The 26681-nt window shown below is 44.9% G+C and overlaps 8 non-coding genes across 8 annotated transcripts; 2 read left to right on the forward strand and 6 right to left on the reverse strand.

The window, feature by feature from the left end:
- Positions 1–4897: 4897 nt before the first annotated feature.
- On the reverse strand, positions 4898–4985 carry TRNAY-GUA (transfer RNA tyrosine (anticodon GUA)). The gene is given in 2 exon segments: positions 4898–4933; positions 4949–4985. It is a non-coding gene; the product is annotated as a tRNA-Tyr (tRNA).
- A 3319-nt stretch (positions 4986–8304) lies between these two features.
- TRNAA-AGC (transfer RNA alanine (anticodon AGC)) lies at positions 8305–8377 on the forward strand. Its single transcript has one exon. It is a non-coding gene; the product is annotated as a tRNA-Ala (tRNA).
- A 1795-nt stretch (positions 8378–10172) lies between these two features.
- On the reverse strand, positions 10173–10261 carry TRNAY-GUA (transfer RNA tyrosine (anticodon GUA)). Its single transcript is given in 2 exon segments — positions 10173–10208; positions 10225–10261. It is a non-coding gene; the product is annotated as a tRNA-Tyr (tRNA).
- A 9772-nt stretch (positions 10262–20033) lies between these two features.
- Positions 20034–20106, reverse strand: TRNAK-CUU (transfer RNA lysine (anticodon CUU)). Its single transcript has one exon. It is a non-coding gene; the product is annotated as a tRNA-Lys (tRNA).
- An 883-nt stretch (positions 20107–20989) lies between these two features.
- TRNAP-AGG (transfer RNA proline (anticodon AGG)) lies at positions 20990–21061 on the reverse strand. Its single transcript has one exon. It is a non-coding gene; the product is annotated as a tRNA-Pro (tRNA).
- Positions 21062–22083: 1022 nt separating this feature from the next.
- TRNAI-AAU (transfer RNA isoleucine (anticodon AAU)) lies at positions 22084–22157 on the reverse strand. Its single transcript has one exon. It is a non-coding gene; the product is annotated as a tRNA-Ile (tRNA).
- Positions 22158–22689: 532 nt separating this feature from the next.
- TRNAA-CGC (transfer RNA alanine (anticodon CGC)) lies at positions 22690–22761 on the reverse strand. The gene has a single exon. It is a non-coding gene; the product is annotated as a tRNA-Ala (tRNA).
- A 1889-nt stretch (positions 22762–24650) lies between these two features.
- Positions 24651–24723, forward strand: TRNAK-UUU (transfer RNA lysine (anticodon UUU)). The gene has a single exon. It is a non-coding gene; the product is annotated as a tRNA-Lys (tRNA).
- Positions 24724–26681: the final 1958 nt, after the last annotated feature.

The following is a 26681-nucleotide window of genomic DNA, read 5'->3' on the forward strand; positions in this document are numbered from 1 at the left end:
ATGCAAGTTACAAGCCTCAGTGAATGAGAGTTCCTGTTGGCTTAACATCCTCACCAACATTTGGTGTTGCGTTTTGTATTTTGGCCGTTCTAACAGGTGTGTAGTGGCTTCTCATTGATTTTTCAATTTACAATTCCCTGATTACATATGATGTGGCGGATCTTTTATTTGCCACCTGTATATCTTCTTTGGTGAGTTGTCCAGATATTTTGCCCAAGTTGTTTATTTTATTGTTGAGTTTTAAAAGCTTTTTGTATATTTTGGATAGCAGTCCTTTATCAGATATGTCCTTTGCACATATTTTCTCCCAGTCTGTGGCTTCTCTTCTTATTCTTTTGACAGTGTCTTTTTGAAGAAGTTTTTAATTTTAATGAAGTCCAACTTACCAATTATTTTTTTTCCATGAAGTGTGCCTTTGGTGTTACATCTAAAAAGTTGCCACACACACAAAGTTATTGCCATGCTCAAGGCTACCTACATTTTTTCCTTTGTTATCCTCTGGTGATATTATAGTTTTGCATTTTACATTTAGGTGTATGATAATTTTGAGTTAACTTTTGTGATAATTTTTTTTTGCATGTGGATATTTAGTTCTACCACCATTTGTTAAAAATACTGTTGGTTGATTTTTGACATAGACAACACAGTAATTCTATAGAGAAAGGATAAGCTTTCAGTAACTGATGTTGGTACAACTGGACATTCATATATAAAACAAAAAAATCTTTTACCATCAATACGATATAAATCAATACGATATAAAATAATTAATTCAAGTTTGATCAGAGACCTAAATGTAAAAGATAAAACTTCCAGAAGAAAATCTCTGTGACCTTTGGTTAGGCAAAAAATTCTTAGAACACCAAAGAACACAAAAAATACAAGGTACAAAAGAAAAAAAAAAAAGATAAATTGGGCTTCATCAAAATTTTAATATTTGCTTTTCAAAAGATGCTGCTAAGAAATGAAAAGTCAAACCACAGACTGGGAGAAAATATTGCAGGGCAAATACCTGATAGACAAGACTTTTATCCAGAATATATAAAGCATTCCAGAACTCAGTAAGGAGGCAAACAGTTCAATTTTTTTAAAAAAGGGAAGGATTTCAACAGACACTCCGCCAAAGAAGATATACAGATGACAACTACCTGAAAAAGTAGACATCAGTAGTCGAGGGAAATATGAATTAAAACCACATGAGATGCCTCCACACAGTCATCGTAGGAGGCAAAATTCTAAGACGGCCCCAAGATTCCCACCCACCTCTTATAATATCTGAATAATCCCTGCCCCATAAATGTGGGTAGGACATGTGAATGTGTTGTGTTAGGTACAAATTTGAATGGCTAATATTTAAAAAACTGTTCCAAGTGTTGTCTAAGATGTAGAGAAACGAGCTCTCATCCATTGCTAATAAGAATGTAAAATGGGGGTGCCTGGGTAGCTCAGTTGGTTAAGTGACTGCCTTCGGCTCAGGTCATGATCCTGGAGTCCCGGGATCTAGTCCCACATCGGGGTCCCTGCTCGGCGGGGAGTCTGCTTCTCCCCCTGACCCTCCTCCCTCTCATTCTCTCTGTCTCAAATAAATAAATAAAATCTTAAAAAAAAAAAAAATGCAAAATGGTACAGCCACGTTGGATAACAGTTGGTAGTTTCTTTGAAAGTTAAATATACACCTACCATAGGATCCAGCAATCCCACACCTGTGTATTCACTGATAATAAAACACATGGCCACACTTATATCCAAAATATTTATAGCCACACAATAATTTGCGAAGACCGCCATCACAACATACCACAGACTGGGTGACTTAAACAGAAATTTATCTCCTCACAGCTCTAGAGGCTGGAAGTCCAAGATCAAGGTGTCAGCAGGACTGATTTCTTCTGAGGCCTCTGCTTGGCTTGAAAAAAGGTGCCTCCTTGTTTGCTCTGTCCGTGGTCGTTCCTCCGCACGCTTCTGCCCCTGCTGTCTCTCTCTGTGTCCTAATCTCCTCTTCCTATAAAGACACCAGTCAGACTGGGTCCAGGCACCCTACCGGCCTCATTTGAATGTAGTAACTTCCTTCAAGGCCCTATGTCCAAATACAGTCTCATTCTGAGGTACTGGAAATTAGGGCTTTAACATATGAATGGGGGCATGTAATTCAGCCCATAACAAGCAGTTTTATTAATAATAATAAAAACAGTAACGAAATTTCATCAGCTGGTGAATGAATAAACAAATTGTAGTACATCCCTACAATGGACTACTGAACAGTAAAAAGAATGAGCTGTGGATACACACATGACAAGGATGAATCTCAACAGCATTGCGCTAAATGGAGGAAGCCAGACTCAAAAAGCTGCATACTGTAGGAGTCTATTCCTAGAACCATCTGGCAAAGGCATAAATAAGTACAGTGACAGAAAGCAGATCAGTGCTTCTGAAAGGCACAAGTCAACTTTCTGGAGAGATGAAAAGGTTTTATATCGTGAGTGTTGTGGTTATATGATTGAATATAATTTTCAAAACTCAGCAAACTATATACTTAAAAAGGAATGAATTTTACTGTGTTTAAATTGCATTTCAATAGAGGTAATTAAAAACAAAACAAAACTAGTTAACCATACAAAAACTTCAACATCAATTTGATGTCTTGCTGAGCAGTCTATTTCTTCCTACACACAGCCTCCTTTTCAGATTCCCAGTTAACTTGTTTACTTTTCTTTTGCCCATAGTATGTATTATTTTTAACATATGATACCATTACACAAATTTGTTTTTACCATATTTTAAAATTTCCAATACTTTCAAGCTGATGTTTTCAGTATTATATCCAACAGTTGTAGTTGTTCTAAATGCCACGTTTGGGAAATGAGATGTCCCTTCTGGAAGTCTGAGAGCTAATGAGCAATCCACCACACCCCTCTGTACCCTTACCCTGACAAAATGATTTATGATCTGAGTTGTAGAGGATCTACAAGTCAGGGTCCCAGAATGGACCACCAGCCAAACCATGATTTATATGACACAGAAATAAGAGTATCTGGTTATGAGCCACCATGATCAGCAGGAGGGGGGAATGCTTATTACTACACTGTAACTTAACCTATTCAGGTAGATACATACAGGAAATTTGAAAGTCTAAATCCACTAAGAAGGCTTATTCACCTCCTAGGAAAATACCCAACAAAAAATGTGTGAACTTCTGTGCCAAGATATATGGTAAGAGTACTCAGATTTTTTTTTTTTTTTTTACAAATGTCCATGTGATATCAGTGAGTGAAGAAAAAGTTCGGTGAAGTTTTGCCAAGAGCCTACCTGTCAGCCTAATGTCATTTAAGAGATGTAATTTTTTTCAGTCACTCCAAGAAATGGGTTCTAGGAAAATGTTCTGAGATAATTTCTAATAAAAGGCTGAGGCTCTTTGTGGAATTCCTAAGTGTGTTGAGCTAAAAGTAGAACCGATTTATTGGAGTGAATACAAGTCTTGGATTGGGATTTGAACGTACTGTGGCAGTTTTTCAAGACTGGAAACTGCAGCAGCTGCAGCAAAAAGGGCTTAATGTAAGTGCTCGGACAGAGGCCCCGTGTCATTTTCCGTGTCAGCCATAGTGACCGCCCTTGTCCTCTTCTCTCAGGATTCAGGCTGCTTTCCTTTGTTCTTGGTAGCTCCTCCCAGCCATTTGGTGTTTGGGAACAGGCTTCCCCAAAGGCAGACTGAAAATTATGGCAGGAGTCTTCAGATCCAAACCCTCCTAATTCCTTGCTGCTCCTGAACATTACCGCTCAAGATCATTTTCTTTTTTTTTTTTATTAATTTTATTTATTTATTTGAGAGAGAGAGAATGAGAGACAGAGAGCATGAGAGGGAGGAGGGTCAGAGGGAGAAGCAGGCTCCCCGCCGAGCAGGGAGCCCGATGCGGGACTCGATCCCGGGACTCCAGGATCATGACCTGAGCCGAAGGCAGTCGCTCAACCGACTGAGCCACCCAGGCGCCCCGCTCAAGATCATTTTCAAATGTCGAGTTTTACACCCAAGTCTGCGTAAACAGACGGAGCATGCTACTCCATGAGAAGTTCCACGACGACGTCCCACGTGGGTGCCGAGTTTCTTCCGTGGCCGAGAGCTAGGGGAAACCGGGCCGCTGGCCCGTCCCGCGTTCGGTTCTGACGGCAGGGCGCGTGCGCGCTCGAGCTCGTTTTCCCTGGCAAACGCGCGCGCGCCGTCAGCTTGAAAGGAGACGGCTCTCTGTGACCTTTCCTCCACTCCCGGCGTGTGCAGAGGGGCCAAGGGGCCGAGCGGGGCCTGTCCGCACCCAGGATTTGCGCGGGCGCGGTGCGGATTTGGGGAGATGGTGCCAACGGCGTGGCTGTATCTGGGCGATGGGTGCGGTGAAGTTCAGGATGCTACTTCCCACTGTGGGGTAGGCCTGAAAGTTCTCCCATAAAAGGCCTCTTCAGGAATTACCAGGGTGACCGGGGATCCGCGCGGCCGCGGGGACCCGCCTCCCCAGGGGCGGGGTCTGGAGGCCTGGGGGCGGGGCGCGCCTGGCAGCCGCGCGCGTGCGCCCTCCTCCCGGCTGCGCGGCGCGGGGGCCGGCGCGGGGCGCGGGGTGCGGCGCGGGAGCGGGGGAGCCGGGGCGGCCGTGCGCACGGCTGCGCCCCACGCGGGGAAAGGCGAGCGGAGGCGGCGGGGAAGGTCTTCCGCAGGGCCGGCGGCCCTTCCCCACAGCAGCCGCCGCGGCCGCCCGCGCGCTCCGCAAGTAAGAGAGGGCAGCGCCTTCTCGTCTCAGCGGAAAGTGCACCCTGTCCTCGGGAGACACGCGGGAAGGGGTTATTCCCCGACGTTCCGGAAGGATCTAAATTTACGGCGGCTTCGCTGGAGGAGCCTGGGTTTCCAAAAGTCTCGTCCTTCGAGCCGGACTCGAACCAGCGACCTAAGGATGCCCAACTGTCACCTCTACAGTCCTCCGCTCTACCAACTGAGCTATCGAAGGACTCCTGGGGAGGGCTCTTCAGGATTCCTAAAATAACCTCTGTCCAGATGGTTTGCGCTGGTGATGTTCATATTCACTTTTAGAAGTGCGATTTTAAGCTGTCTTCTCGGACACCGAATGTATTTTATATAGTGATCCGGACACCTGGTCCGTGGGTTTATAAAAACAAAATTCATTGCGTTGTGCATCTAAGACGTTAGGATATTACTTATGTCTATCTCAAGACAAAATCCCAAAGGGTATCCCATGTCCTCTTACCCTAGGAATAATACAGCTGAAAGTAATGCCTTGGATTACGCCCAATTTCCTTCCCTCCTCTCTGGTTACTTCCTCCTCCTTCTTTCAAAAACGTCAAAGTTTGCTCAATAAATGTTATAGTTGCCCTAAATACAGACAGCTAGGTTGAAGAAGATCTCTGGGTTGTGAACAGAGCAATGCCCCCTGCATTTTGGTAAATTACAGTACTCCATTCTGAAAGTCAAATGGGAAATCGTGTATATTCATAACTCTAATGATGAAAAATGTGAAGTCTTCTGTGTGTGCATGTGTGTGTAAATTTTTTTTAGTTGTATAATTGATTTGGCTGGTTCATATTATGTTGCCTAATTATAGTAGAGCAATTAAAATGAAACACAAATCCTTAAAATTCTTAAATGGAAATATAAATACTCCTTTTCCAAAGCAAATCATCCAACATGGAGTTTCAACAGAGATTGATCAGTTTCCTTGAACCTACTACAAAAAATAGACACAGATGGATAACATGCTACACTATCTGGAGCAAACTTTCCTCCAATACATTTAAGGAAAAAAGTGAATTTCTCTATAAAATATCTGTGCTTATTAAAATAAAATTTCTACAAAACTATATTATTGAAAACATTCCAAATTTTTCTTCAAATGGCAATCACCAATGCTTCCTATTAGAAATGTTGAAATCGCATAGTTGTTCTTGAACTCAGCAATTAAATCCCTTTCCATGAGAAACTAAGAGAATAGCGCCTAGTAACTTTTCTTTTAATGTTCCTAACCTAATAGAGAATTCGCAGCTAGAGAAAAAGGATCCTAAGAAGTGGACAGTTTCTCTTGACATTATCAGGTGTCCTTTCCATGTCTTGAATACCAAGTGGAAAATAGCAAAGTTGCCAACAAGTGGTGAAATTTCAGGCTGGTGCTGGATTCATTACTGGGGCAACACTTAGAGGAACAGGAAGTCCGCAGAAGGGAAACGGGAATGAGTAAGCCCACCTTTCCTCCTCCTCCAGCCTTGCATTCTTCTCCTAGCTTACCTTCTGGCAAACATGGGCGCAAGCAGGACATCAGTAATGTGGTTTACAGAGTATTATCTCCTTTATCACACGGCAGATTTAAAAAGGATTGTTGTCTTAGTCTGCTCAGGTTGCTGTGACAAAGTACCACAGACTGGGTGGCTTAAACACCAGAAATTAATTTTTCTCATAGTGCTGGAGGCTGGAAGTCCATGACCAAGGCGATGGACATTCGGTTCCTGGTGAGAGCTCTCTTCTTGGCTTGCAGTTGGTCGCATCCTGTGTCTTCACACAGAGAGTGAGCTCTCTGGTGTCTCCACTCATCATGACACTGATCCTAGATATCAGGATTACCACCCTTACGACCTTATTAACCTTAATTACATTCCTATTCCAAATACAGTCACATTGGGGGTTAGAGCTGAAACATAAGAATTGGGGGAGGGGGGTGCGGGGAGACACAATTCAGTCCAGAGCAGAGAGCTTAGAGTTGAGCCAATAGTTTAACAACTGGTAAATTGTGAATTTTAAAATAGTCGTCTTGATTTTCATTTAGTCTCTGTGGAAACTGAGTGTTGGAAAATGTAATCCCCAATCCAGTGTTACTGGAAACCAGCACTCCCAGGTCATGGTTGAAAGCCCCCAAACAAACCAGTCACTCCCAGTTCAGTCAGTCATGCCAATGCCCAATCTGTGGATCTGAGCTGTGGAATTGGGCTCCGTTCTGTCACTAAAATTCCACACCTACACTCCTAGGAGAATCATGGAAAATAAATAGGGAGAAAAAAAATGAGTGGAGGCCAAGCTGACTTCTGTAGCTGGGGAAATTCTGTCCTGGGAAGAGTAGGGGAAGCACCCAGATGACAGACAGAATCAGGGTACGGCTGGCCTGGAGCCAAGTTTTGAAATGAATGGTGGTTTCTACATCCAGTTGGAATACCTGAGTCGTGAACTCTCTTGTCTAAGTTGCGGGGAGACAAGTAGGTGGAAGGGTTCTTCCCTCAGAAAGGTATTCATCTGTTTTTACCAGCCCTGACTGCAATGAAAAAGCAAACAAGAAGAGCAAATGTTAAGGGTATTTTAAGGATCCTGGAAAGGCCTGCTCTGCAAAGAGACAGAGTCACTTTCTTAAATGAGATGTTTCTCCTGCCTTTGAATTTTGATCACTTGCTTCAGTGTCATTGAGAGTAAAAAATAACAAGAAACCAAAGAGAGGAAGTCTCCAAGGACGGGATATTAGGCAAAGAGACGGTTGAAGGTGTTGCTTACTTCATACGGCTTTCCTGCACGTGACGGCCTTCCGGCTCCGATCCAGCACCTAGCACAGTACCTGGTACCTAGTACCCAATAGGTCCAGAAGAAAAAGACACCACTACTACCTTTGCATTTTTGCAAAGACTCTGGATGTAAGCCTGCAGTCATAATTATCTTAGCATCCTAGTAATGTTTACCTTAGAAAAGTAAAAAATAGCTAGTACACCCTTGAACAAACTCGGGACTGCAGAAGCCAGAATGGAAGGAGAAATTAACTGGGACGCGTGCCCCTTCGTGGCCATGTGTCCACGGGCGGTGATTTTTTTTTAAAAAGGCTGACGGCGGACCCCTTAAGAGGGGTAATCTGTAGGGACCCTGGAGAATCTGTTTCTGGAGCCAGCAGAGTCAACTGGTGGGAAATTTAGGGGTGCAGGGATTGTCAGGAACTATTGCGAAGGCCAAAGCCGAGCCTCACTGCCCGGGGTGCACCTGCAGCCTCCTCCGGTTGCCTGTTTTCCTCGGAGAGGGCTCCGGGGTTGAACCCCTGCCCGCTTTCTAAGACGAGTGTTTCTGAGGCCTCCCTGGCCCGGACTCCGCCTGCCCTCTGAGGTCTTGTACCGACGGGATCCAGAACTGTAGGACAGGTGGTAGGTGGCGCTGAGGGACGCGATCCCCACCGCTCTGCGGCCCCGCAGCTCGTTCACGCGGTCAACGCCGACTACGAACAGGTGGCAACGCGCCCCGAATCACCGGCGGACACCGAAGTGAGTAAGAGAGGCGCGGCGGCGCGGCAGGGCGGGGAATTAGCTCAAATGGTAGAGCGCTCGCTTAGCATGCGAGAGGTAGCGGGATCGATGCCCGCATTCTCCAGTTTTACGTCCTCTTACCCTTGGCCTTTATTCCTGCTCTAAGTACCGAGCTAAGTGAAACATTACCGGCTGAGAGCAGGGCCGGTTTCCTGCGGGGAAGGCCTTCCGTCCAAAGGCCACGCTCTCTGTTGTTCTTCAGACAGTGCCAGGATAGGCACGGCTGAGTTCTTTAGGATTTCTCAAACGTTTTGCACATTGGAATACCGGTCCCTGCCAGGGGGATTTACAAACCTACACTCCACCTATTTATGCATTAACATTACATGTTTACTCTCAGAATCTATTTCTCATGTGTCCAACCTATTAAGGGCAACCTCAAGTTCTTAAAACTGGAACGAATGATTCCCATTTCTTAATGAGATGGTGAAGAGTCACATAATGTGTAGGTATGTTTGAGATTTGTTTTTTTAATACATGCACTCTTCCTCTTGTGGGGTCGTCTGGCTGCGTCTTTGGAGATGGTGGTGATAAGGCTGATCCTGAAATTGGACTATGGCAGAATATGGGCCAATTACGGGAGGGCGGAGAACCTCTGTGATGCCTTGGGGAGAAGCTCAGCCCAGGACTATCTAATAAACTTTGCATCCAAAGCCCAGATGTTATCTTTGAAAATAAAATTGGACCATTTTTCTTCTTTACTCTTTTGCCCCAATTTGCTTTCAAAAAGCAAGAAGTTAATCAGGAGCTCCCAGTTTAGACCAACCTTCAGCCCTTACTGGGGGTAGTTCCCAATACGTTTTAGGGAGTGGTTCTCAAACCACTACCTCAATTCCAGAAGCCTGGGCTTCTGGGTTCTGAGATACACCAAAGTCTGAGAATCATTAAAGAATAAAAGTGCTGAAGCATAGGAAGGAAAATATCAGAAAATTGACGGGGACAAAATTCTCACACAACTCTTTTTACTTTGATCTAACATTTTTGTAGTTGACGACTCTTCCAGAGGTGCTTGTTAACACATTTTTGAGACAGGGTAGAAGTGGGATTCGTATATCCTAATGAGATTGGACCCAAATTAGCAAATGCTTTCTATTGTTAAGAGAAATCTCTATCCTTTTGAGCTAATTCCCAAAATGGGTAGAAAATCCTACCCCCCCCTTGTCTATTATTTTTAATTCTAAAATGTTTGTTTCTCTTTTATCAGTGGTTCTCAAACCTTGCAGTACAGCAAATGTCACCTGGAAGCTTTTCAAACTACCAGTGCCTAGGTCCCCACCTCCAAACTGGCCCAAGCAAAGGCCCTTTGCAAAATCTGCCCAGGTGATTCTATATCCACCAGTTTTTCTCAGCCAGGTTTGAAAGCCACTGTTAACAGAATTAAACCGGGAAGGGGGAGTAGTGGTCCTGAATTTCATCCGGCCCTGAGACGGTTCAGCATTCTTCACCTGGAAAAACACCTTTCCAGAGACTCGGGACTCTAAGTCCACCAGGGGGCGCGCCTGTCCCACCAATTCCGCGCAGGTCGTGTCCTTCCTACGCAGGTAGCGTCCTTCCTCCCGGGATTCAGGATCCCGGGTGGGGGAGCGGAGACACGTCTGCAGACCCCTCGCCCAGTGGGGCCGCCTCTGCTCCGCCTCGTCAGAGCTCCGTATTTCTCGGCGGCCGCCAGCTGTACTGTATGTAAAGCATGGGGTGGAAGTCTGATCGCGCGTATCAGTCAGTTACAGAAATTAATAATTTTAAAAAGTGGATTCGTTGTACATCGGGAATAGTCTTAGCAGATGCACATCGAGGATATATGTAGCTGAGATACGCCTTTCCGGGGTGGGGATAAAAAGAAAAGGACGCAAAACGCGAACTCCTTCGAGCCGGATTCGAACCAGCGACCTAAGGATGCCTGAGGAGCTTCCACTACAGTCCTCCGCTCTACCAACTGAGCTATCGAAGGAACCACGCTGCTCAGCGTCCTCGCAGAGGATGCCATCTCTGCGCCAGGTTGGGCGTGCGTGGGTGCGAAGTTGCTTGATTCGGCCGTGTTGCTCATAGGTCTGTCCCAGCCGCGTCCACTTTTTTTTTTTTTTTTTTTTTTAAATAATCCAGCACCCCGTCGGAACTGACATTCAAAGGTCCACTGCCCTGGACGGAGAAGAAAACGGGAGCATCCACTGGTTTGCAAAAAGGAAAATAAAATAAGGAAACATAGGAACGGATAAGAACTTAGCAAGAGCATCTTTTATTATGAGGAACGAATTTACCCAATTTTGACTCAACTTATAAATAGGATTTGAAGTACTTCAATCTGCAATTCTAACAGGATAATTAACAGGAGGAGGAAGAAAGAAGTATAGGGTTAAACTCTCCAAAACCATACTAAAATTTTATTTAATTGGCATTAGTCTTTGTAGATAAACTAATCATCACACTAATCATAAATTAATCATAACTAATCATAAACTAATCATCACACTCAGCAAAAACCTATCGATAGGGAGCTAAAACAATGTTTTTAAATTATCTTAACACAAGGTAGAATGTAATGCCATTCAAATACTAGTTAATTTTGCAAAATGTGAGGTTTTAGTCTAGTTTTCTAGTTCAGACAGGAGTGTCTGAATCTCAAAAGGTCTATTACGCTCTTTGTTAATGAAATCGATCCGAAGTGGCAGCCGACATGTTTTATTCTTCACGTTCCATTAAACATCATTACCTTGTCCTATGATGCAGCCATACACATAGGGCAAACGATCCTCCTGGTGCAAGTAGAACACTGAGACCCTCTGTGCACAAAGAAAAATTTCTCTTTTCAGAGAAGGAACTAAAAGCAAGTTGCTCATCACTTAATTTGGCCATTAACCTCCTCAAGTCTTTATGAAACATCTATTTGAAGAGGAGTCGGTTGAATGAATTAAACATAAAATTTTGTCTCCTCCCCAAGCCCGATTGACTAAATAAGTTATTTTGTAGAGGTAGCTAATATTCTCCATTTTGTCAAAGTACACCTTTCAAAAAGTTAAATGTAGGACACTTACACAAATGTAAAAAAAAAAAAAAATTCCTCATTTTGTTCCGCTCCACATTAGAGGAGATTCAGAGGTTAAAAAGACAGAACTTAAAGGAGCTTTGAGGGGGACGGGGAGGGTACAGGCAGTAGATCTGAGGGATTCTGAGGTGTGTGTACAACCTGTATTCTTGTAGGTGAATTCTGATATATACCTATATCAGATATATCATCAAATATATGTATCAGACAAAATTATATAATTTATATATAATTATATTTATGTTAAATTATATTCTTTTCTGTATATTTTCAAAATAACATGTAACTCAGTGTGAAAACGGCAAGCGGCAGGGAAAGTGTTGGTGTCCCTTTCGCTTTCTCCTTCCTAAGTATTAGGCGCAGGTCAGGGAGGAATTCGAGCCCAGCTCGCCAGCTCTCTGCCCGGCTCGCGTAACGCAGCGAGCGGGGGGCCTGGGCCGCGGGAGTCCGGAGCCCCGCGTGGGACGGCTCGCAGACTCCCCCAGAAAACGAAAGCGCTCCGGGGCGCGCCTCGGCCGGAGGGGGTCTCCGTGCGGCCGCGCTCCGACGGCCGTGTCGGGCTCCCACCCGGAGGCGCTAGCCCCCTCTTCCACTTTTCTCGGCTTCCTCACTCGCCCCTGCGTCCCGCTCGCTCCACCGCGGCCAGGAAGCGGGGGGCGGGGCGCGCGGGGTCACGTGCGGGAGGGCGGCGTCACGTGGCGGGAGGGCGGTGTCACGGGGCCGGAGGGCGGCGTCACGGGGTCGGAGGGCGGCGTCACGGGGCGGGGGGCGGCGTCACGGGGCGGGAGGGCGGTGTCACGGGGCCGGAGGGCGGGGCCACGTGTATGTGTACCTATATATCACATCTGTATCCACTCAGCTGTCGATGGACTGGGTTGCTTCCCTATATTGGCTATTGTAAATAATGCTGCTATAAGTGTAGGGGTGGATATCTTTTCAGATTAGTGTTTTCATTTTCTTTCGGTTAACACCCACTAGTGAAATTACTGGGTCACATGGTATTTCTATTTTTAATTTTCTGAGGAAACTCCACACTGTTTTCCACAGTGGTTGTACCAGTTTGCATTCCCACCAACAATGCATGAAGGTCCCTTTTTCTCCACATCCTCACCAACACTTGTTATTTCTTGTCTTTTTTATTCTAGCCGTTCTGACTGGTATGAGGTGGTATCTCATTGTGCTTTTGATCTGCATTTTCCTGATGAGTAATGTTGAGCATTTTTTCATGTGTTTGTTGGCCATTTGTATGTCTTCTTTGGAAAAATATCGATTTGGGTCCTCTGCCCATTTTTAATCAGATTATTTGGTTTTTGGGTGTTGAGTTGTGTAAGTTCTTCATATATTTTGGATACTAACCCCTTATCAGACATAGCATTTGTAAATATCTTCTCCCATTCAGTAGGCTGCCTTTTCATTTTGTTGATGGTTTCCTTCACTGTGCAAATGCTTTTTGATTTGGTGTATTCCCAGTTGTTTATTTTGCTTTTGTTTCCTTTGCCTCAGGAGATGTATCTAGAAAAATGTTGCTCAGTCCCATGTCAGAGAAATTACTACCTGTATTTTCTTCTAGGAGTTTTATGGTTTCCTGTCTCACATTTAGATCCTTAATCCATTTTAAGTTTATTTCTGTGTATGGTATAAGAAGATGGTCCAGTTTCATTCTTCTGCATGTTGCTGTCCAGTTCTCTCAGCACCATTTACTGATAGATTAATTGGCCATATATATGTGGGTTTATTTCTGGGTTCTTTGCTCTGTTCCATTGGTCTATGTGTCTGTTTTTGTGCCAGTACCATATTGTTTTGATTACTACTGCTCCGTAGTATATCTTGAAGTATATGTGTTATAATATGTGATAGATCTTGAAATGTGAAATATATGGGGTTGTGATACCTCTAGCTTTGTTCTTTCTCAAGATGGCTTTGGCTATTTGGGGTCTTTTCTCGTTCTCTACACATTTTAGTGTATTTTGTCCTAGTTCTGTGAAAAATGCTGTTGGTGTTTGAGGGATTGCATTAAATCTGTAGATTACTTTGAGTAGTATGGACATTTTAACAATATTAATTCTTCCAGTTGATGAGCACGGAATATCTTTCCATTTGTTTGTGTCATCTTCAATTTCTTTCATCAGTGTTTAATAGTTTTCAGAGTGCGGGTTTTTTACTTCCTTGACTAAGTTTATTTCTAGGTATGTTATTCTTTTTGGTGAAATTGTAAATTGAATTATTTTCTTAATTTCTCTTTCTGCTACTTCATTATTAATGTTCAGAACACTTAGGCCACTTCTGAATCCTGTCTTTTACTAGCTGTGTGACTTCTCAAACTTCCTTGGGTCCTGTGCAAAATGGGATGATGATAATAAAGATAATACAGATCCTTAGGGGTATTATTGCAAATATGAAATAAAATAGCATTTGTAAAACAAAGTGTATGGGGTGCACTGCTCAGTCCCACCCCCACCGGCTCAAGCAGGGGAACCCTCACAGGGGGCTTTGACAGGTTTTCATCTGGGCCCCACCTTTCGGTAATTCAGAGTGGAACGTTCAAGAATACACCATATGAAGCATAAGGGCAACAGTTTAATCCTTAAAACAACAGGTCCCAAACCATGTCACAAAAAATACAGGTACATAGAATTTAGACTACGTAAGTGATCAGATTTGAGTAAGATTAATTAAGGAAGCCCTCCTAGATGGAATGAAATTCTCTAGACAGGAATTTTGAAGAGGAGATTGATAAAAAACACTTTTGACAAAAGTAGAGACATTTTTCATTGATTCAAGGATCATGCATATATATGTGAGCAAGGTATTAAAGTTACTTGATATTTTTTTTACATTGGGCTCAGTAGTCAGAATTGAATGGAAAGTCAGCTATTGGAGTTTTGAGACTAACATTAAGGAAAAGCAACGGTACATACACAACAGTGAGTTTTTTTTTTTTTTTAAGATTTTATTTATTTGACAGAGAGAGACAGTGAGAGAGGGAACACAAGCAGGGGGAGAGGGAGAGGAAGAAGCAGGCTCCCCGCCGAGCAGGGAGCCCAACGTGGGGCTGGATCCCAGGACCCCGGGATCATGACCCGAGCCGAAGGCAGACGCTCAACGACTAAGCCACCCAGGCGCCCCAACAGTGGCCTTTATATTCACAAACATGTATCGGGCACTGACTATCCAGGTACTGTGTGTGCTAAGTGCCTGGAACACACAGCAATAACTAAGACAGTCTCCATCCCCAGAAACTGTCAAAATTTAAAAGCTCAAAGAATGAGTTTGAGTAGGTCATGGAGTTAGTGGTTGTAGCTTTGAAGGTTTGACTCAGAATGTGTGGCATTTAAGTTAATGGAATAACTTAATAAAAGTATAAATAAAAGTATGTTCTATTGGGCGCCTGGGTGGCTCAGTTGGTTAAGCGACTGCCTTCCGCTCAGGTCATGATCCTGGAGTCCCTGGATCGGGCTCCCTGCTCAGTGGGGGATCTGCTTCTCCCTCTGACCCCCACCCCCTCATGTACTCACTCTCTCTCATTCTCTCTCTCAAATAAATAAATAAAATCTTAAAAAAAAAAGTATGTTCTATTAATGTAAACTTTTTTTTTTTTTTTTTTTTTTTAGAAAAAGTCCTAGAATTCTTTGAACTCTAGACTCCAGTTGATTATGCACAGATGTGCTGAGACACAGGTAGTGAGGATGACTGGCCGAGGCAAAACTAAACTAATCCTGTTTGCCACACAGGCCCTGCCTTAAGGTAGGTCGTTTCGCCTCTGGTGTGCTGTATACGTTGGCTGCAAATATCTCACATGAAGACTGTCATAAGATGTTTAAAATACCAACAGATGTAAGTATTTCCAGGAGTTTCTCAAAGTAAAATTTAACATTTTTTTCCCTTGAGGTTTTTGGGTTTTTTGGGGGTTTTTTTGTAACTTCTTCCTCCCTGATTTCCGGAAGCAGTATTCTATACTTGGAAATATAAGATTGAAGAAGGGAAAAGCTGAGAGTTAGGAATGTAAGAAAATGTAAGAAAAGTAAAGGAAAAGTCTATAAAACTTGGCCAGACATTAGGTAACCATCTGGAAGAAGAATTTAACCTGTCCAAGTACCTGATAGTCCTAGGCATCACATACCCTTTAGCGACTGAGGTCAGGGACCCTCTGTGCCGATGTGTTTATAGTTGGCTCTCGAGCGGAGAGCATAGTGCCTTCAGTGTGGTGAGGTCTTTATAAGGGGTCATTGTTGTTATTAGTGCTTCATAAAGAAATTTTAGTGGATAAAAGAATGGTCCTAGGTAGCTCTTGTGACACTTTATGAGGTAGGAATATTCTCAAAGAGGTCACTTGTCCAAGAGTTTATTTTTTTTAATTTTTTTTTTAAAGATTTTATTTACTTATTTATTAGAGAATGAGCGAGAGAGAAACAGCATGAGGGGGGGGAGGGTCAGAGGGAGAAAGAAGCAGGCTCCCCGCCGAGCTGGGAGCCCGATGCGGGACTCAATCCCAGGACTCCGGGATCATGACCTGAGCTGAAGGCAGTCGCTCAACCGACTGAGCCACCCAGGCGCCCCATCCAAGAGTTTATTGCTATGAAACATAGTCACGGTCTATGCTGACATCAGACCATCTGCGTGATACCTTCACAGCAACTACACGCACAAGGAGCATCGGGGAGTCTGGCTGCCTGCTCTGGAAAAAAGGTACAACGTAGAGAACTGGTAGAGGACTTTGAGTTGCAGACAAGTTTGGTGAAAGGTAACTGAAGGCTGAATGTGAGAACTCATTATCCGATTGTCCCCAGTCCTCTTGGCTACGTCGCTTTTCATACAGTCCGCCCCCCAGATAATGCGGGGACTTCTCCCTCAAGAAGCCTTATTACAACATGGCTCCCCTCAGGCCTTTCCCGACTCCTGGTCCCACCTCACCAGGCAGCCCCGTGACCCTGGCCAAGCTTGTTATAGCTGGAACAGGTACCCCCCCCCCTTTTTTTTAACACCTACTGAGTCATTAGCCAAATCTGTGGAAGGCAATTTCTTGTCTCCTACTTGGATTCTTGTAGGTATTAGGGAGAGGTATCCCTTTTCTGACCTCCTTTTATTTTACTGTTTTCCCTTTCTGAAGCCTACTTTGAATCTGTTATTTCCGCATTGAATGCTGATATATTTCAAATGAGAACACATGTTCCTAGAAGGGTACCTATGGAGGGACCTTCCCAGACATAGTGAACTTTTTTGGATACTATTTCTTCCACTCAGATCCTAGGATTATTCACAGAAGCGTTAAGCAATGGGGGCACTGCTTTATCCTTAATGAGACTGGTGTGTGACGGGCTTGAAAGAAAGAATGTTAATTTAATCTTTACACTGCAACACGAATGGATTGATTTCCTTGTTCTTTGTTACAGGACAGTTGCGGCCTCTTTCCCAGAGGCTCTACCCTGGAATCCAGTCATGTGCGCAGAAGATCTCTGAAAATGGCTGAGGTCATTCGTTACATTTTCCTCTTTATCTCCTGTTCAGAAAATGATACTGTCTTTTGTTCCCGGAATGCCTAGGCACCCCGGAAATCCAAACATGAAGCAGAGGCTATAGGGTGAGGAAAGGGACTTCAGGCTTTACAATAAGACTTGGGGCTTCTTAATATCCACAACATGTGGTCTGGAAATCCTCAATGGTCATTCTGTCTAGTAGGTAGAGTATCTGTATGAATCAGATATAAGGTCTTTGTTCCTTTGATTTTACTTGGTAAACGCTGGTGATTTCTTAACTATCCAATCCTGTCACCATCACCTATTTTTAAATCAGTCACACCAAATCCCTTCATTTCCTAGGGCCAGACAGTTAAAACACAGCTGAGGATTTAATTCTCATCGAATCAGATACATTCACCCACTAGGTGGAAGACAGCCTTCTTGAAGGCACGGACCATGTTGTGTGTGTGTTTTCATTTTAAGTATCCAACACGAGAAAGGCACTTACTATAACTGTGTTCATCAGTTGATTTGAAAGATTCATTGCCTTGTGAAAGGACACTTGGAAAATAGTCAAGGTTCAGTGTACCCTTCTAGGAAAGTTACTTCTTGTTCATGCATTTTATATTGACTCGTGATTCTTGGTTTCATTGTGTATATAATGACAATAACTCCAAACACTAAGGAGTCCACCTAGTTTAAACCATGTGATTCCCTGTGCCTGACTTACAGGTGTGACTGCTCTAAACAGGGAAAATACAGAAGAGTTTCAGAACTAAATATAACCTCACACGGAGCAAGTGATCTATTAATGACAATATTCAGGCTCCTGGGTAAAGAAAAAAGGAATGTTTGGTTGGGAGAGGATGGAGAGTGGTAATTTGTGGTGACGCCATCGTGCCCAGAAGTGGGCATCTCCATGTGGTGTGGACATTCCAGGGTTTGAGGCAGCCGGGGGGGTGGGGGGAGCAGACAGCAAGAAATATCAGGTGTTCACAACAACATAAGTAATGTTAGCATCTAATTCCTTTGGCTCTGATTATTCACTAGCCAACCTTTCATATGAATATTATCTTCCCAAATTTGAGGGCAATTATAAAACACACACACACTGGGCCACCTAAGTTTGTTTCTTGGTCCAAGTTTATAAAGCTGGCACTCTGACGTCAAGTGATTCTTGACTGTCCTTCATGGTCACCAGGCAGGCCCTGGGACAGCCTTCCAGGTATACCCAGAAATCTGGTCACTTCCCCACTCCTGCCCTGTGACCACTCTGGTCTGACTTGACACTTTTGGTCACCAGGAGCCTCCTAACAGGTGTCCTTGTTTCTGCCACTGTCCCCTTAAGATCTTTTCTCAACTCAACAGCCAGAGTTACCCTTTAAAAGGTAGATTAGGGGCGCCTGGGTGGCTCAGTCCTTAAGCGTCTGCCTTTGGCCCAGGGTCCTGGGATGGAGCCCCACGTCGGGCTCCCTGCTTGGCGGGAAGCCTGCTTCTCCCTCTCCCACTCCCCCTGCTTGTGTTCCTGCTCTCGCTATCTCTCTCTGTCAAATAAATAAATAAACTCTTTAAAAAATAAAAAATAAAAGGTAGATTAGATCCTGTTACTCTTCTGTACAGAAACTTCAGAGACTTCCTGTCTCACCCAGTTCAAAGTCCTTACAAAGCCTGTGAGGCCTCCCATGTCATGTTTTTTCCTCCATCCCCTACGCCTTTCTCGTCGAACATTCTGTCCTAGCCACACTACTGCAGACATGCAGTTGCCTTCAGCTCTGCCTGATTCCTCTATTTAGAAACTTGTGAAAATAACCTCGTGGCTCCTCTGTGCTCAGATGTTACCTTTAGGACGCCTAACCCGACAACCCTGTTTGCTACTGCAACATGCCTCCCCTGTTCCCAGCACTCTGACCACATTCTAACGTCAAGTTTAGTTGACTTGTATGTTTATTTGTTGTTGTCCGCCTCCCTCCAAAGAATGAAACGGGCAGGGATCTTTGTTGGTTCACTGATAAATCCCAAACACCCAAAACAATGACTGACACATAGGAGTGATCAATACATGTGTGGGATGAATAAATGGCTGAGTATGTTTCATTTGGGTCATCAGGACCTCATCCCTCCAGAGTTTATCTGAACTGGGAAGAGGGAGGAAGAGAGAGAGGCAGAAAAACCCATAATGTCAAGTTTGCGAACCCAAAAGCTACACATCTAGATTCAGTGTCTCCCGTAAGATATTCGCTCCCCATGGAATTCTAGCCTGATGAGGCAGCCAACTTGCCATTTCCATCATGTTAGAATAGGAAGAACCACCTCAAAAGCACTGGTTTCTAAACCATCAGAGATTCAGCTTCATGGGGGCTGAGATGGGGCCCAGGAATCAAATTTCTGAAGCTCGCCAGGTGATTCACCTGTAGAACCAGATTTGGGTTCCCAAGTTAGAACCCAAATGGATGGTTCTAACCAGGATGAATGAAGAGGTATGTATGTGTGTGCTTTCTCTATTGTGCCATCATGGGTTTTTTGGTCAATGAATGCTAGTGAACCCAGGAAAGCTTCAAAGGAATGATAAAAGAAGACATACATGGTGGAATTTTCGCAGAGGGACAGGGGTGGGAGGGATGGGGTAACTGGGTGATGTAATGAGCACTGGGTGTTACACGCAACTGATGAATCACTAAAGTCTACCTCTGAAACAAACCCTCCAAAAAATTAAGAAAAAAAAAAAAGAAAAGAAGTGACACTTGCTTGGGCCAGAAAGCGGAGTCGCCATTCTCAAAACTCTGGTGGACATTTGCTGCCCATGAAACTGCTCCCTGTGTTAATTGTTTTCTCCACCTTCAGACTTTACCTTTCCCAACATCTCTGCATCCTTCTCCCCCTTTCCTAAACCCTTTATCGTGGCAGTAGTACTTCAAATCATCCGCGGAGTTTAAATATACAGAGCCCGTGGCCTACCACCGACTGGTATTAACATTTCTCGTAGGCCATAAAAATGCCTTCCCGCCAGGGGGCGACCAGCCTATACTCCGCAATTTTAAGAGAGCAGGTCGGAGTAGCTCAGCGGAGCGGGTGAGCTGTAGCCACTCACCGTCATTCCGGAATTCCATACCTTAAAAGTGTTGATCTCCAAAATTCCTCTTGTTTGACGGCGGTTTGGGACGTCGCTTCTTAGTGGGCAGAAATTCAGTTAAGAAAAACCACTGCAAGAGAAAGTGAAAAAGCATCGCCCAACGTGGGGCTCGAACCCACGACCCTGAGATTAAGAGTCTCATGCTCTACCGACTGAGCTAGCCGGGCACTTGAGAAAAGGCTTCCCCCAATTTATTATGAGGACATACAAATTCTTCTTGAACCCGCTAGGAATGTGGGATTCTAGATTTTGTCTAATTTTTTTTTCTTTTTTTGTCTTATAAGGAGGATGACGTGAAAGGCAAAACATATAAGCATCATCTGAAATTTTTTGTACTTCTCCACCATCAAAGCTTACACACACAGAAAAGGGAGGGGAGGTGCCAATTCATTTTAATATAAAATATTTGACAACCCCTGAAATACAGGATCCAATGATTTTTTTTTAATGTTTTGTCTACCACTGACTGCAGAAGTTCATAACAGATGCTAAACAAATATGTGCTTAATGAGTGTACCAACAGTATCTGCAGGAGGCGAGAGAAAGCGCCCCTTCCCAGTAAGGAAGCAGAACCCCAATTTCCTGAAAGATGGGGGAATAGTCAACGCTATGGTAACATGGAAAGCCGAAATCTCTTGTACATGGGTTGCCAAAACTCCAAATCTACAGTTCACTGTTTTATTTTTCCATAAAAAAGTGATGCATGAATGGTGGATGACATTGAATTGAGACGTGACCAGCGTCTTCCTATAGCTTCACACGATCACAACCGTGGAGTTGGAATGTCTAGAAGAACCAGAAACTTCAACCTTTGCAAGAATCACTTTAGAGTTGCTGGAACGCGGAATAAAGGGTAATATTGAAAGGTGCTTGCTTCTTTTAAGTAGGAGTTAGTTACCATGTTACTTACTGGGATCGAGCGCATGTGCAGCCTACGCATTCCCACATGAAGGTGTAGCAGATGAATGGGGTGGAAGCTGTATGCGTTTGTGTTGTGTGAGTTTAACGCTGAGTTAGTAAAAATTAAGTGATGGGAGGGCGCCAAAAGGCGGGCTCGTCCGGGATTTGAACCCGGGACCTCTCGCACCCTAAGCGAGAATCATACCCCTAGACCAACGAGCCACACGTGCTGGCCCTCTCTCCGAATATATTAAATATTTAGTAAATTTCTTTTTCGTACTTCATTCATGTTTAGGTGCATGTAACTACAACCGACCTTTACTTTGACTCTCCCTCCCTCCTTTCTATTGTCAAAACCGGGAAAACGGGGCTCCCAGCCCTTCCCCGGCTTTGCTCGTGACCCAGTCCTCGCAAGGGGCGTAGGAAGCCTCGCTTGCTCCGCAAAGGCCGAGACAGCGGCGGCGGCTGTCCAGACAGCAGAAGCCGGTGCTCCTCGCCCTGCCCGGAGTCGGGGCGCGGGGGCGGGGCCCGAGCGGCCCCCCAGCCCCGCGGCGCGAGCCAGGCCGGCCGCTCGCAGGCAGGCCACCCCCGGCGGGCTGTCGGCGGGATCCCGGGGTTCTCCACGCCCAGAGCGGTCGCGTGGGGGCCCCTCAACGGGACCGAAAGCGGGGGTTCGGGAATGAATAAAGGAAATCAGCCGTGCCAGGAAGACGGGGACAAGAGTCAGGGAGCCGAGAGCCGGCTTGGTGGCAAATGAGGCTGACACAGGACGGCCGGAGCGGCGGCGCTGCGGCGTCGGGCCCGCGGCGCGAGGGGTGGCTCCTTCCTCCCCCGCGAACATGCTTGCGTCTGGACGGATTCCCCCCCTGCGCCGCGTGCTGCTGGACCCGAGCCCGAACCCTCCGCCGAGCAGTCAGCAAACGAGGCCTGCCTTCTCTTCTCACACCTGATTCCGGGCTATTCGAGGGGCAGTGTTCGGACACCGCACAGACGGGTGACACGCCTTCTAATGAATTTAATCACCCCTAAGGGTCCTGCGGCTTTGCTGCTGCTCCGCGCAACCTTGCCGGGCCCGCTGGCTTGCCAAGACGGTTCTCGGAGCTCCCCTCGGATGGTTCGGACTCGTGGCAAAACGTTGCCCGTGGGGACACGGCGGGCTGTCTGACCTCAGACGGTGACCCTCCTTTTCCACCCGAGAAGAGCCAAAGCTACTACTCAAGGCGAGGGGTGGAAAACGAAGCACGTGGCCCGTACGGGGATCGAACCCGCGACCTTGGCGTTATTAGCACCACGCTCTAACCAACTGAGCTAACCGGCCAACTCCGCGAGAATCGCTTCCGAAGTCTTGATAAGAAGGTATTCTTGTTATTGTTGCTTTTTACTCCGCAAGCTGCGTGGGGTAGCCGAGTTACTGACTTTGCCCCCACCGAACTAGGCTTCGTCCTTTTCCCAACACTTGTCCTATTTTTTTCGTGCCATGACGCAGCAACGAGGTGCTGGCAATACCCCCTAATCCCCTCTCTGTATTTTCAGGGCAAGATTATCTCTGCCTTTGAAGGCCAGCCAGATACTACAAACAGCCTGTCATTAATGGGTCCCGGGCTGATTTCCAGGCTGCTCTGCTTCGGCCATCTCTCCCTTGGGTGTTTTTATCCACGTTTCCAGTTTTATTGGTTTCAGATAAAGATATTCCCCAGTATCTTGGAGTTATTCTGTTTCCCTCTCTAAATACACAATTCTAAATGCAGTGGGTACAAGAACACCGCAGGAAATTGAGGAAGAGGAGGATACGAAGTCTAATGATTCCATGATTTAAAAACATAGTTTCTGATTGTGTAGATAAAACAATCTGGAGATGCCGGGGATCGAACCCGGGGCCTCATACATGCGAAGCATGCGCTCTACCACTGAGCTACATCCCCAACCCTACAACCGGCATCTTTATAACTCTTCCCAGTTCTTTGAATCCTATTTTTGACCCCAGCACATAGAGGACTTTTTGAACGCTGAAATTAAATTTTCCTTTACCTATTCAGCAAAATCATGAAATGGTTAAAGGGATCACATTAGTGTTCCAAGTAGAGTAAGTCTTCCAGCCATCGGACCCTTGTCAAGCACTTAAGCTGGAGAGCAAAGGATGGAACCAAATACCTAGAAATCTGATGAGAAAAAGGGGAGGGGGACTCTACTTTAAAAGCTTCTTTCTCACTATATGCTATCTAAGTCAAATTTAAATAAAAATTTGAAAATAAAAAGTTTCTTTCTTTCCGTTTTTTCTTTTAAGACAAGTGAGGGGTACTGCAGCCATGTTAGGCCGACTACAGGCTGTTAAGACCACTGGGAAGTTGCAGTTGAATTGAGAGACAAGTAGAAGAGAACTGATGGGAAGTGTCTCACAACATGGGATATTTATTTACTTGAAGATAAATTGGCTGAAGAATTAACAACCTAAGAAAAGTCTTGCACCTAGATAAAATGGATCCTAGTAACACAGGGGGCTCTCACCCACATGGAGCAGAAGGTTTTCTAGGGTCACAGTTTGCCTTGGGACTCAGGGCGTCCAGTGCTAAAACTGGGAAGTGTCAGTTACCCCACTGCCCTCTAGTCCACTCCCAGAATCCAGAATTCCCAGCCCAAAGCCTTAAAGGCTTCCAGAAGGATGCAGTCTCTGGAGCACAAGGCTGGGAAGAGGAGGGAGGAGTGGGTCAGCAGCAGGCCTCCTGCTTTCCTTTGGACACTTGGTCCTAGCCCTGGAAATGTTAGGGGGCCCTAGTGTTTACAGGGCATGTGTTCAGTGATCAGTAGAATCTCATGCCCAAAATGTACAGGTACAGAAGGACACCGATTGAGAAGATGATTATGTAAACAGAGATGCCTAAATAAACCTGAGATTGGTTTTGTGGGTTTTTCTTAAATAAATCCTTAAGTTGGAATTTTATCATGGAAGTTTCCACAGTATATTGTTCAGAAAATTAGAAACGCCGTAATAGATGCCAAATTATAAAGAATAGGAGACGGAAAATAAACCCCAAATTCAAGGCAGTGTTTATCTGGGAAGATGAAGAGACAGGACCCTGGGGGGACAAATGAATGTTGGTAATTATCTTTCTAAACTGAGAAATGCACCCATATTTACATGTGCACAGTATTCTAATTACTTTTCTTAAAATGCATACATGATTTAAGATGTGAACAACCAAGGACACTGGGTATATGGGAACTCTGTATATTTTTGCAATTTGGTAAATCTAAAATTACTCAAAAATTAAAAGTTTATTTAAATAAAAAGATTAATAAATAAATAAAGACAGCTGAGACCCAGCAAAAAATCAAACCGCTGTTTCTCGACCCATACTCAGGAGTCCAAAGTGCTGCCTAAAACCTTAGAAGCACCAGCAATGGATCAGCTTCCTTTTGAAAGTGCTCTATTTGAGCCCAAATGTAGAATCTTTGAGATATGTCTCTGGGAAGCCTAGGAACTGAAGGCCAGCATTCTGTAGTTCTTGACTGCACTGAAGTCTATACGGTACAGTATATATCTATATATATAGTATTGATCTGTACATATAGTGTATAGCTATACTTTATGTAGAAAAAGAATTTGGGGCAATATTATATTTAATATAATATGGTTAGATCTTGGTATTAAAGAAGACCTTCCTTGTGACTGAGTTTCTATGCTGATTAGTGTATTTATAAGCATTTTCTGAATGAGCAGTTCTGAGCCAGAATCATAGGTCAAACCTGTAAAATAATTTCAAGTTTGTAGATAAATCAACTACAGTTGATGTGTGCAAAACACCCCCCAGGAGCCCGGATAGCTCAGTCGGTAGAGCATCAGACTTTTAATCTGAGGGTCCAGGGTTCAAGCCCCTGTTCGGGTGTTAGCACTTTTCTTCCCTTTTTCCTGCATTTTTAACCCAGCAAATAGTAACAGGAAGTAAGATAATCTCAAATCACAGGCTGATTTCACTACAAAATAAGAAGGGATCCCGAGCATGGCAAAGATATCATAACCTAGGACCTGTTCAGAAAACAGAAGAGCCTTTTTAAGGTGGCTAGAAACCGCAGCATACAAAACGTTTCCTCCAGAGCACAAGTAACAATGGCCACAAATTATCAAAAAGTCAAACTCTTATTTGAAAAGCCACAAAAACACAGAACTGCTCCCTCTGCCCTACACTGGAGTAGGCTCTCCTTTCCGATCCTCTGCTTTGCTCAGCCCTGGGGATGCCCACGTAAACCACAGGGGGCGTGGTGCCAGCACTTCGAGCTCAGGGCCAGTGGCAGTGGCTTCCAAACCTTTGTGGCCATGGCCAGTTTGAACTTGAGTTTACATCTGGACCCAGATACACAAATGTAGCAGGGACAAAATTGCCTAAATTACCACTTACTCTCACACATGCACTGCATTGTGATGTTTCAGATTCCATCCTATTCTTTACCGGGCTGGGAGCTACCCGCCATTAAATTGATTTTACATCCCCCTCATTGGGAAACACTGGGCTTAGAGTCATCATAAAGACGCAATGTAACATAGAGTACAGCGTGATGGGGTCCTTTGCCGAGTAACCCGCCTGCGCTGCCCCTTCCCCTACATCCCAGGCCCCTTCTTAGAGTGACCCCAAACCCCAAGTCCCCTGAGCACATTGGTACTGGCACCATCTCTGCCCTGCTAGGAACCACTGAAGAAACAGGACGTGGCAGCCCTTGACCGAGACCTCATTGGTCATTGCCCGAAGCAGAATTTTCATCCTACTGGGTCCAGAAGGTAACAGAGAAAGTGGATCTTACACTGCTATGAAAAATCATCAAAGTAGGGTGCCTGGGTGGCTCAGTCGTTCAGCGTCTGCCTTCGGCTCAGGTCATGATCCCAGGGTCCTGGGGTCGAGCCCCGCATCGGGCTCCCTCCTCGGCGGGAGGCCTGCTCTCCCTCTCCCACTCCCACTCCCGCTGCTTGTGTTCCTGCTCTCGCTATCTCTGTCTCTGTCAAATAAATAAAATCTAAAAAAGAAAAATCATCAAAGTAGCTACAAAACCTCTGAGAAACAAGGACAGAACACTCCTTGTCAGCTGCCTTGTTGCCACAGTGCAGCATGGTGACCTCATAATATGAGGGCCTGGAGCTCAATCCTCAGAGACAGGATAGCATTTTGCAGGAAAAAACCCCCAAACCGCAGAAGTGATCCAATGTGATCGTGACTGTCATTGCCACTAGAGTCACGGGAGCAATATCTTCCTGAAGCGCCCATCACTTCCTGAAAGCTTTTCCCGCCTGGTTGGCCAGTCCACTTGGGTTGTGACCCCATGGTTTCTTCACAATGCTCAGAGCTTTTTCGAAAGGAAAGAAACCTCCATTAACTTTAATTAAACAGAACAGGGCAACTGTCTTTCACAACCTTTTAAAAACAAGCAGCGGGAGGGAGTCACAAAATCAAATATTAATTCCAAAATGATCCCAACATGTTCTCAGAGAGTGTGCTAAGCAGTAAAATAATCAATGGTGAGCGGCTAACTGTTCAAGACGACAGAGGGCTTACCAATATATCAGTGTGCATAATTAGATGAGAGTTAAAAGATTCCCTTTCTTTTCTCAGTCTTGAGGGGAAGCGTGGGACAGAAGGAGACGACAACCATTTCCACTTTTCCATTCTGGATCTTAATGGGCTGAAACCCCAGCCCTACTGTGCTGTTATCTCTGCTCCAACAACAGGGGTCCACCTGGCTGCAATTGGTCGGCTGACAGACTTGCCAAGAATGTTACTCCAATTCCAGGAGGCAAGGGACGTATATAGTAGATCATTATAACATGGCACTGGATTAAGGAAACAGACACATTGTA

This window comes from Mirounga angustirostris, unplaced genomic scaffold (genome assembly GCF_029215605.1).
Source record: "Mirounga angustirostris isolate CCGP_5_RB_7025 unplaced genomic scaffold, mMirAng1.0.hap1 SCAF_8, whole genome shotgun sequence".
NCBI lineage: Eukaryota > Metazoa > Chordata > Mammalia > Carnivora > Phocidae > Mirounga > Mirounga angustirostris.